The 6,359-nt window shown below is 42.1% G+C and overlaps 1 pseudogene; it reads left to right on the top strand.

Annotated features, from left to right (window-relative positions):
- Positions 1–4,489: 4,489 nt before the first annotated feature.
- LOC124597584 lies at positions 4,490–4,607 on the top strand (annotated as a pseudogene).
- The last annotated feature ends 1,752 nt before the right edge of the window (positions 4,608–6,359 follow it).

Below are 6,359 nucleotides of genomic sequence, written 5' to 3'. Positions count from 1 at the left end.
GAGAGTTTTATTCATTTTAATTGCTCTTTTACTTTAAAGCGTATTTCACTGGATAACCTGACACGGAACATTTGCACAGATAAGAATAGTCTGTTACACAAAAATTCTACATATATCATCTGACTCGACGCAACAACGTCGCTCTTGACTAAGAGAAACATTACTCTGTTACTTTGTTATTTAAGTGTGATTCGTATTAACTACTATGAAAGTAAAACAGTGTAGGCTTTCACGGACAGTGTTTACTTCCGTTAAAACTTCCAGGCTAAGAGGACGTGGTCTATACATAAGACTGGTCTCTAACATCGTGTCATCGTCTCGGAGTAAAAATGTTTAGAGATGCAGTTGCAAGTATTTCATCTGTGAAGATGTCTTCCGCGATGGGGACTAGCATTAGTGAACAGTTTTGTGCATCAATTATGGCTTTTTAGCCCGAAAGGTTTAGCGAGTTTACTGGAACTGTTTAGTAATAGTATATACGATTCTTAGAATGTTTTCGTGTCATTACAAATTTCTAGGATACTTACGCCGTTAGAATGACACTCATCTTCGAGTCACTTAAAAATCCGTCTTTGGAGAGAACATTACAGGATGATTAATTCCCTTACACAGACAACTAGAAGCGGTGATCCATAACTGCAAAATTTCCTGTCTCGAACAAATAGAACATTCGCGGGCTCGTAAGGTAAGGTCGTATTCTGTACGTGAATCCTTCGCCAAGTAACATTCATCACTTACAGAAAACGCTCCAGACACGTGACGTGGCGTTTCAGCAGTTCAGTCACTTGTCCTCTGTATCCATATGTCAACCTACATTGAAGTGCGTGCTTCCAAACTGTGACTATTACTCCACGGAACTGTCACAAGTCAGGCAATTGTAGCGGATAATGTTGAGATAATATTGAAAAAGTAAAAACGGTTTGGTATTTTATTTTAAATCTATCTTTCGCAAGGCTGTCTGCACTGCAACAGTAGCAGCAAACTTAACCTTTATGAACGAGTTCGACAAATTTGTAACGCTTACAATACATTGCTGTATCTGCATAGCGAGAAGTATTTTCTCGAAGCCGCCGTGCGCTGCAGATTCGTAAAGCTTCAGACTAAAAGATAGGAACTGCACTGCATTGTTAAAATTTCTTCGTCTACTTCAAAAGTTGAGTTCTATGTAGCGTGGGCGAGTGTATTTCAGCTGTTGATATTCATTATTACTAATCTTGAAAAGCGTGATGAAGATAATTTTGAGGGAAATCTGGATAAAAAGAAATCATTGTTGTAGACATTAATCCTAGATTTCGTGAACCTGATTTTTCAACTTCACAAATTTGTCAACTTAAGCATTCTCATATAAACAGCTCTTTTTGTGAATGAATCCTGCAGTATATTATGGAAAGAAGAGGAGTGTTGTCACTCTTGAGGTTGATGCACAGTGTATGATGACTGTTTCACCAGTGGCTCCTCTAGTAATACCATTAAGTAAGGTGAATCGGCAGGATGAGAAGGCCAAAGAAAGACTTGAAGTTGACTCTCCATAAATTATTCTTCTGTCCAACGAGTTTATAGGGAGCGTAGATCTTTTAGAGCCACTAATTGCATTATACAGATCAACATCAGATCAAAGAAGCACATCAGCTATTTTTCCACTTCCTTGATATTATGGTAGAAAATGAATGGCAACTGCAGAGGAGGGACTCCGACTCTCTCGGTATACCTAAAAATAAGATGAGGCCACTTTGTCAGTTCAAAGTAGAAACAGCTGATTCCTTGACCGAAATGAAAAAGGACGAAAGTGAGAGAACGAAGGGAAGAAGTTCTTGAAGTGTAGATACTGAATATTCATCAAAACCAAGACCCCAAAGGGTTCTTAGTCAGGACAAAGTTGGACACTAGCCATTTGTGTCTGAGATGAGAGAAGATGCAAGGAGCCAAACTGGAAAGGAAATCTATCAATTATCTGCGGGAAGTGTATTGTTAATTTGTGCATCAAGAAACAATGAGACTATTTTCTGGACTTTCATAAAGAACAAAAAGTATGGAGGTCAAAAGTTTCAAATTGTTAAATGTTTTCACATGTCAGAAAAGTATATATGTAGTTACTCACAAGCAAAAATTGAATTCATCTGTACCCTTAGATGTAGAACGTAACAAATATGTAAAGCTACAAAATATATTATATAAACATTAGTTAACACATTTTTGTCAATATATGTTTATTGTGACCCTAAAGTAACACAAATATACCATTTAGAATTTTTTTCTTTATTGCTGCACATTTCTGTCCATAGAGAGTCAAATAAACGCAGTTGATGATATAGGCATGGAAATGGCAGGCAAAACGACTCTTCTCAAGAACATGAAACGACAAAAGCAGTCAGATACCATGGTGCGGCTTCTAGTGATCCAATAACCATATTCGATATGAGAGGAAACCTGGTAAGACGCCCCGTGTCAAACTTTGGGCAACAGACAGACGCGACGAGAGCCAGCCGAACACCCCGTGCCGAGTCCCACGGCTGCCACGAAAGGTCGGTGCGCTTCGCTCCACTTTTTTCCTCCTCGCGTGGAAACTTTCCATAAATTAGCGGCTATTCTTAAACCTCCACCCCTGTTGTGCGTCCGGGTAGCTCAGATCTGGGTGTAGTAAAAAATGGTCACCTCTGAATTAGCCGAGAAACTTCTTACTCCCCTCTTTGGCTGGACATTTATCTGATCCTCATATCCTGCCTTTCCCTCTACAAAGCGGGTGTTTCGCGGGTATTTCGCGCAACATGACGCTGTCAGGAAGGTAATGTGTCACGGCTGTGAATAATTCATTGATACCGCCGTCTAACGAACCCACGGCAAAATAAGGCCAGGAGGCAAAGGTAAAGGAAATTTATTTCGTTTAGAACTACGCATCTTTCAAACTGTGCGGACCAAACATACAGTTTTATAGTCATCCGACCATAGAATTCATACGATTTGTATTACTGGAAAGCAAATGTGATCATAGACAGTGAAACATCTCTGTTTTTTCTAAATCGGCTTTCCTCTTTCTTGTTCTATTTCTTGTTAATCTGTATTTGGCAATGTTGGTATGGAATTTGCGTACTGTATATGCCTCCGATCAGTGTTATGCCACGTGAAACTGTGATATTCTTTTAGAAAGCTTTGTGAATCGTGTTACTCAGGCGGGACGCGATACCCTCCCGGCATTCACTTAGTCAAAAGTAGGAAATCAAACTTAGTTTTCAACGACCTGTTTAACTTTCAGTTGGGTGGAGGGCGCGTCACGCTTGAAACAATGAAACGATTCAGTCACATCTCGCTGCTCATAGTTTAGGTACTTCGGCTATGCACAGCACCGTTTAAAAAGAATAGCGAGATGTAGTCATAGGGTCGATCCGCGCCCATCTGTTTTCATGAATAATTTAATAACAAGGCTTCCATTCGGAGATCTGTAACTGATGTAAACGACAGAGAATTATGTCAGATAATGTTTATTCAAGAAAGGAAATCTCAAATAAACGGTAAGTGGTTCTACGATATTCAGTCAAAATAGTGACAGAAAATACCGTTATAAATTGCAGTAAAGTTACTTTGAGAGCGTTAGGAGACTGGCAGAAAAAATCCCCAAACTAGTAATCAAAGATAGGCGAAACTAAGTCAATTTCGCAATCACAGTACACGAAATATTCACCAGCTCAAAACGACTCAGAGTTCAATTCGATGATACACAAATTAACACACACGATGCAAAGAATAGTAACTCATACTCTATTCTCAGTTCCGTAAATCAAGTGGAAATAGAATCCCGTTGTGGAAAAGATTTAGACCTCTTGAAATATAAAGCCCATTCAGAAGTTAAAGTATGGAAGTGGCCGCTCACTACTCACAATCAAACATCTCCACGATCTGATACCTCTTGTTAGCGCAGGCAGGTCTGCCTCCTTCCAGAAGTCACGTAAAAGTGTCCAGAATCGCTCCCTCGAGCTCTTCACTCGGAAATTCCCAGTCTCCATTTGACTCTTCTAATGTCGGCTGCTGTCTGCTTTTCCACCGCCACCAAAAACCCATGCTGCTTCTCTGCTACAGACATGATTTGACACATCTTGACCCGATTCCCACACTAAACTAATACATCACAACAATATATAAATAAAAGAAATGTTAAGAACATTTTTACACACTCAGGTCATTTACAATGATCACAAATAAATGTTTGTTCAGATACAGTACTGGCCATTAAAATTGCTACACCACGAAGATGACGTGCTACAGACGCGAAATTTAACCGACAGGAAGAAGATGCTGTGATATGCGAATCATTAGCTTTTCAGAGCATTCACACAAGGTTTGCGTCGGTGGCGACACCTAAAACGTGCTGAAATGAGGAAAGTTTCCAACCGATTTCTCATACACAAACAGCATTTGACAGGCGCTGCCTGGTGAAACGTTGTTGTGATGCCTCGTGTAAGGACGAGAAATGCGTACCATCATGTTTCCGACTTTGGGTAACGCCCTTACCGCAGTGGATACACCGGTTCCCGTCAGATCACCGAAGTTAAGCGCTGTCGGGCGTGACCGGCACTTGGATGGGTGACCATCAGGGCCTCCATGCGCTGTTGTCATTTTGCTGGGTGCACTCAGCCTCGTGATGCCAATTGAGGAGCTACTCGACCGAATAGCAGCGGCTCCGGTCGAAGAAAACGATCATAACGACCGGGAGAGCAGTGTGCTGACCACACGCCCCTCCTATCCGCATCTTCCGCTGAGGATGACACGGATGGTCCCGATGGGCCACTTGTGGTCTGAAGGCGGAGTGACGTTTCCGACTTTGATAAAGGTCGGATTGTAGCCTATCACGATTGCGGTTTATCGTATTTCGACATTGCTCCTCGCGTTGGTCGAGATCCAATGACTGTTAGCAGAATATGGAATCGGTGGGTTCTGGAGGGTAATACGGAAGGCCGTGCTGGATCCCTACGGCCTCGCATCGCTAACAGTCGAGATGACAGGCATCTTATCCGCATGGCTGGAACGGATCGTGCAGCCACGTCTCAATCCCTGAGTCAACAGATGGGGACGTTTGCAACACAACCATCTGCACGAACAGTTCGACTACGTTTGCAGCACCATGGACTATCAGCTCATAGACCATGGCTGCGGTTACCCTTGACGCTGCATGACAGACAGGAGCGCCTGCGGTGGTATACTCAACGACGAACCTGGGTGCACGAATGGCAAAACGTCATTTTTTCGGACGAATCCAGGTTCTGTTTACAGCATGATGATGGTCGCATCCGTGTTTGGCGACATCGCGGTGAACGTACATTGGAAGCGTGTATTTGTCATCGCCATACTGGCGTATCACCCGGCGTGATGGTATGGGGTGCCATTGGTTACACGTCTCGGTCACCTCTTGTTCGCGTTGATGGCACTTTGAACAGTGGACGTTACATTTCAGATGTGTTGCGACCCGTGGCTCTGTCCTTCATTCGATCCCTGCGAAACCCTACATTTCAGCAGGATAATGCACGACCGCATGTTGCAGGTCCTGTACGGGCCTTTCTGGGTACTGAAAATGTTCGACTGCTGCCCTGGCCAGCACATTCTCCAGATCACTCACCAATTGAAAACGTCTGGCTCGTCACAATACGCCAGTCACTACTCTTGATGAACTGTGGTATCGTGTTGAAGCTGCATGGGCAGCTGTACCCGTACACGCCATCCAAACTCTGTTTGACTCAATGCCCAGGCGCACCAAGGCCGTTATTACGGCCAGAGGTGGTTGTTTTGGGTACTGATTTCTCAGGATCTATGCACCCAAATTGCGTGGAAATGTAATCACATGTCAGTTCTAGTATAATATATTTGTGCATTGAAATCCCGTTTATCATCTGCATTTATTCTTGGTGTAGCAATTTTAATGGCTGATAGTGTACAAGATAGTGTATAAAGCAGCTAGTGTTCTTGGTCAAGTGCGCTCACATTAAATGACAACAAATTGTGGTTAATTTAGTTTAAACAGCTGTTTTTGTCATCTAGATAGAAGCGTTATTTCGTTGTCTTTTCAATTGTGGTGTGCGCTGCCACATGGGACTGGCTACTTTTAAACTAGCACAGATTTTTTAATAGCACTTGCACTCAACGTTTAAATAAAGTTCATGGGAAGATAGTAACCTGTTCATTAAATAACTACATAAGTATGAAAATATGTGATATTTTCATGTTTTATTCATTGGCCGTGCATAATAAAAAGACATAAAACATGTCAGAAGCCAATAAATAAAATAGATGCAGATGAGTGGGTTTCAGGAATGGTATTTATCGTGAAATGCTATCATCAGATAACGTTTTTTGTAATCGCATGAAGCATATCA

Source organism: Schistocerca americana, chromosome 2 (assembly GCF_021461395.2).
Source record: "Schistocerca americana isolate TAMUIC-IGC-003095 chromosome 2, iqSchAmer2.1, whole genome shotgun sequence".
Taxonomy (NCBI): Eukaryota; Metazoa; Arthropoda; class Insecta; order Orthoptera; family Acrididae; genus Schistocerca; species Schistocerca americana.
This window is presented reverse-complemented; position numbering and strand designations above follow the sequence as displayed.